The 5,926-nt window shown below is 40.0% G+C and overlaps 1 non-coding gene across 1 annotated transcript; it reads left to right on the forward strand.

Annotated features, from left to right (window-relative positions):
- The first annotated feature begins 308 nt into the window (after positions 1 to 308).
- Positions 309 to 415, forward strand: LOC122478069. Its single transcript, XR_006295836.1, has one exon. It is a non-coding gene; the product is annotated as a U6 spliceosomal RNA (small nuclear RNA).
- Positions 416 to 5,926: the final 5,511 nt, after the last annotated feature.

The following is a 5,926-nucleotide window of genomic DNA, read 5'->3' on the forward strand; positions in this document are numbered from 1 at the left end:
TTGAGGTATGTGTGCAAAAAGCATTTCTCATCTTCCCTGCCCATTGAGCCACAAGCTCAAACTTCAGATGGTATCATCAGATAGAAATTGTTTTATTAAAAGTATGGATTTCTCCAAATCCTTTTATTTTTATCAGGGAAAAAACTGAAGCAGAAAGAGTACTCAAATAATTTAGGCATACGTGCAAATCAGGCATATACCTTCCAATCAGGTTTCCGTTTTGGAAATAGAATTACAGAAAGCAAAACTTAGCATAAATGCGTGACTTTCAGGTCTTCTTGAGATGCTATCCATAAACAGATAATGGGGTGCTCGCTTTGACAGCGCATATCCTAACATTGGAACGATACAGAGAAGATTAGCAAGGCCCCTGCGCAAGGATAGAAGGCAGATTTGGGAAGTGTTTTATGTCCTTTAAAATTATACTCATTTCTTTGTTTTAATAAAGTTACCCTTGCATATAAAAAAAGCAGATACTGGGATGCAGATCCTCTCAGACCTTTGATATGCATAGTATCTGTTACTACTTGGGTGAAAAAAAAAAGACATATGAAAACAGGCCTGGAATTGACCTATCTTTCCTTCTTTTTTCCCTCTGTGATAGTCATCTTGTTAGACACATGTACCACTCATTTAGGGAAAGGGCCATTTTACTATGGCTGCTGAAAGTTACATAATGTGCTCCTAGGAAGCACCAATATATTTGGAACCCTCTTTTTTAAAAATTATTTAAAGGGGCACCTGGGTGGCTCTGTTGACAGCACAGAGCCTGGAGCCTGCTTTGGATTCTGTGTCTCCCTCTCTCTCTGTCCCTCCCAGACTTGTGCTTTGTCTTTTTCTCTCTCAAAAATAAATAAACATTAAAAAATTGTTTATTTATTTTTGACAGACAGAGCACACACACCAGCACACACAAGTGGGAGAGGGATAGAAAGAGAGAGGGAGACAAGGATCCCAAGCAGGCTCTGCACTGACTACAGATAGCTCGATGCAGGGCTTGAACCCACAAACTGCGGGATCATGACCTGAGCCGAAGTTGGATGCTTAACCAACTGAGCCACCCAGGTGCCCTGGAACCCTCTTTTATAAAGCTACACCTTGCACTGGGAATTGGAAGGCAGTTTATTTTCTCTTTGGCCAGAAGGCTCAACTAGCCCTTTCCAGGTAGTCTCCCCTTGGGTAATCTTCCTAGCAATACCTCAGCAAGAAGACAGTATATTCCTTTTTACTTTGGACAAGCTACAATTCATGTTGCTAAGCAGACTGAGGATGGTCTTGTAAGGCTGTTCATAGTTGAGCTCTCTATTCTGGGTGCTCCTTCAGTAGCTTCTACTCGTGGGGTTACCTTAAGGTTTCTCTTCAACTTGAAAGGCTGTCAGGTTCTAGGTTTGTGGGATTTTTCTACCAACTTCTGACATCTGGAGTGCGCGGGCTACGCCCAGAGACAAGTAGATGACCTCTTTGAGACCTCTAATCACTTCTTGTTTGTCTTGATAGGCCAAAGTTATTGGCAGCTTAAGGTGGGGTGGACACGTGGAATCTCAAATCTCCCATTGTCACTGGGCAACTTATTGGGCCTTTTGTCATCTATAAAATAAAGGTCATAATTCTTACCTCATAGAGATTTTGTGAGAGTTTAACATGATTTTATATCTACATAGATATAGGTATATAAAACCCTCTTCCAAGTGCTCCATATCTTCGTTGTTTTTTAAGTTTTTGCTTAAATTCCAGTTGATATATAGTGTAATATTAGTTTCAGGTGTACAATATGGTGATTCAACACTTGCATACATCACCTGGTGCTCATCACAAGTGCCTTCCTTGATCCCCATTGTCTATTTCACCAATCCCCCCACCTACCTCCCGTCTAGTAACCATCAGTTTGTTCTCTACATTTCTTGGTTTGCCTCTCTCTCTTTTCTCCCTTTTGCTTGTTTGTTTTCTTTCTTAAATTCCACATATGAGTGAAATCATATGGTACTTGTCTTTCTCTGACTGACTTATTTTGCTTAGCATGATACTCTCTGGCTCCATCCACTCCTGGCAAATGGCAGGATTTCATTCTTTTTTTAGGGCTGAGTAATATTCTATTATGTAGATATACCACATCTTCTTTATCCATCTATGGGTTGATAATTATAATCCATAATTTGGCTATTGTTGATAACGCTGCTATAAACATTGGGGGGCATGTATCCTTTTGAATTAGTGTTTTTGTACCCTGTGGGTAAATACCTAGTAGTGCAATTGCTGGATCATGGGTTAGTCCTATTTTTAACTTTTTGAGGAACCTCCATACTGTTTTCCAGAGTTGGTAGTGGTGGCTCCTCTTGGTCCCTTTAGAGGGCAGCCCCAAGTAGTATCCCTGAGGAGCAATCAAATTTGACCCATTGTGTGGCATATTTCTGCCCAGAAGTGTCACTTTTTAGCAATAAGTGGAAAGTCTTTCAGAGGGCCTAGTGGAACAAGACTGGATGATACTAGGAGGTGTTTGTCTAAAGCTGATACTCCATCTGCTGCGTCTTGAAGCCTAGTCCCACTGTGACCCAAGAGAGCCCACCAAGCAGGCAATGATAGTTGTTGCTTCCTCCATAGTGTTGAACTTTGTACCAGAGAAACTAGGCAAAGATTCCTGGGCTGAGAGTCACAGAATTCGAACTGAATCACAGATATTCTCTCTTCACTCAAGCCCACAGTCCAAACTAATGACGCCATTTTGTTTTTGCATAAGCACATTCCCTATTACAGATTGTTTAGTCTCCTGCGCTGTTCTGTTCAACCCTGTCTGCTCTTTCTTTCATTGCTTCTTACTTTAATTCTACTGACCTTTCAAACTTTAGCTTAAAACCCATCTGTTCCACCAAACCTCTCTAGATCACTCATTTCGGCCTGAGATATATCTCTTCTTTGAATTGCTGTTGGTATAGTCATGCATTAGCATGTGATTATCATCATCCTCTCAAAGAGCCATTTAAAAATGTCATTGTTATTTAATGAGAAACATGTGTCAGGTTTATTTTCTCAAAAAACATAGTGAACCTTTGAGAGAATACATTGTACTTTTTTTGTGTCTGCCATAATGCCCACAAAAAATATCTTAGTGGATAGGATATTTTCATTTGCATAATGGCTTCTTCAAATACCTGCAAACCATCAACTCTCAAAGATTTCTGCTACTGGAGAAGGTCAAGTGTATATGAATAATCCAACATGTGAATTATTCGAAAATCATTTATATTGAGTTTTACAAGATATCAGTGGCAGCTACATTCTTTCCCTAATAAATGATTTATAAAAAAATAATAATAACATCAACACTGACTAGGACATTATATGTTTCATAGCTTAGTTCAAACTAATAATGATCCATCCATATTCTCTGAGCACCTATAACAGAAGGGGAGAAGATGAAGCCCCATCAAGAAGTGGTTACAAGGAAAGACCAGAGATTCTAGTTTCCTTGGTATTGCACATGGTACTCGCAAGCATATTGGTCTACACCCCTGCATTTGTCACATTTGACTTGTGTTTCCCACTGATAATAGTTGCTAAGTGATTGAGAGCAGCACCCAGTCTACACTCACATTCTGCTTCTCCCATTTCCTAGCTGTGTGATTGTGGACAACTTACTTAACCTCTCTGTACTTGAGGACACTCCTGAACAAAATAGGAATAAGAACAGTGCATATTTCATAGGGTTTCTTGTATAGGAAGGACCCAGATGATATATGTAAAATTCTTAGCACAATGTCTCAAATGTTAAAGAGAGAATGAGCAAGGGCAAGTACGCAAGACAGGAAGAGAGTCACCAGAAGTTTTACTTTCTTCCTTTATTCTCCTAGAATCCAAAGTGTAAAGAATACCAGAGAGGGAGGAGTAGCTAACTGTAAAGGTAACCCAAGCCACGTTCTTCTCTTGGAAGAGAGTGATGGGAAATAAAAGCAGTGCAAAAAGAGCTACTCGTAAATGGGTACAAATTTTCCAAGGGTAAGCCATTCCTGCAGGGACAGGGGCTGTTAGCTATTGGAGGCTACATGTAAACAACATGGAGTGGTTCAACCAATAACAAATGCTTGACTTCCAGAGGTTTCCAGAGGGTGGACTTTGTGCCTAACTTGATTTATAAGCCAACTGATGATACCATCGAATTCCTGCTATGATGTTGGCCTGGTGACCCAAAGAACATTTAAGAGCTCAAGGTTTTGGATGGGAGATGGGACACAGGTGCAAACATAATTGCAGCTTGGAGTAGAAGGTATGTGAATAAAAAATGAACAAGAGTTCTGGCTATCATATAAAAAGTGCCAAATCAGGGCTGCAGAAAGAAAATATCATCACCACATGTTGGGCTCTGTGCTGACAATGAGCAGCCTCCTTGAGATTCTCTCCCCACCCTCTCTCTTTCTCTCTCTGCCCCTCCCCAACTCATGCATGCTCACTCTAAATTAAATAAATAAATATTAAAAAAAGGAAGATATCACCAAGGTCACTGAGAGAGAACTGCCCAGTGAAGGGGTGATTTAAGCCAAAGATTGAAGCTTGAGTAGAAGGTTAATTTATGCATGCCATAGCCATGTGTAATGATAAAAAACACTCTTGCCTCAAATAGGCCTAAGCTTAAAAGCCAGGTTTCAGGGGCACATGCACCCCAATGTTTATAGCAGCACTATCAACAATAGCCAAAGTATGGGAAGAGCCCAAATGTCCATCGATGGATGAATGGATAAAGAAGATGTGGTACATATACATAAATGGAATATTACTCAGCATTCAGAAAGAATGAAATCTTGCCATTTGCAACTACGTGGATGGAACTAGAGGGAAATTTGTCAGTCAGAGAAAGACAAATATCATATGACTTCGCTCATATGAGGACTTTAAGAGACAAAACAGATGAACATAAGGGAAGGGAAGCAAGAATAATATAAAAACAGGGAGGGGGACAAAACATAAGAGACTCTCAAATATGGAGAACAAACAGAGGGTTACGGGAGGGGCTGTGGGACAGAGGAAGGGCTAAATGGATAAGGGGCATTAAGGAATCTACTCCTGAAATCATTGTTGTGCTATATGCTAACTAACTTGGATGTAAATTTAAAAAATAAATAAATAAAAAAGCTAGGTTCCATTCTTCATGAGTGGCATTTACTAAATAACACATACTTTCAAGACTATTGTGGGAATATTTGTTAGAGTCTTAGAGTATTTTTTTTTATGCTGCTGCTGCCTTAAGCACTGGTAGACACAGCTGTTCCACATTTCCTCTCTGAGTCTGCGTAGCAGTGGTAAACATCTGCAGGGGTTTCTGTGCTCACCTCTCTAGAAATACCATAATGAAAGGACACAGCCCCAATTCAGAGTATCCAGAAGCCCATGACAGAAGCAGTGGAACAAGCTGAAGCCAGCAGTGACAGCAAACTTCAAGGACAGTGTCAAGGTCCTTGGAAGGGCTGATCTATGCTGAACAATAAATCCAAGACACTTTGCCTTTATCTTCCCTTCCTCTTTCTCCATCAGTTATTTTCCCCCCTCCTTCTCTTCAAGGTGCAATATGGACCTCAAGTGCTTTGCTCTTCCCATCAATGGATAAAGGCTGATCAAACTCCTTAACACTAAAGTTTAAGGCATTTATGAAGTCACTCTCCCCATAGATATAGGTGTTTAAAATATTTCAAGGGATGGGAAATGTTTAATTTAAAGCATGCATGTCTGAGAGTAGGAGTTTGGGTATTAGCAATCAGTCAACAAATGAGGTTGAGAGTGGGGTGGTTATTACCAGAACTTACAGAATTCATTTGAAAAAAATTCATATGGAGAAAAGCATGGTGGAAGGAAAAGGCGCTTGCATTTAGAATTAGGGGAACTACCTTAAAATCTCAACTCTGGCACTTTTTAGTTATTGATCCTTGTCAAGTAATTTTAC

Source organism: Prionailurus bengalensis, chromosome X (genome assembly GCF_016509475.1).
Source record: "Prionailurus bengalensis isolate Pbe53 chromosome X, Fcat_Pben_1.1_paternal_pri, whole genome shotgun sequence".
Classification (NCBI taxonomy): Eukaryota; Metazoa; Chordata; class Mammalia; order Carnivora; family Felidae; genus Prionailurus; species Prionailurus bengalensis.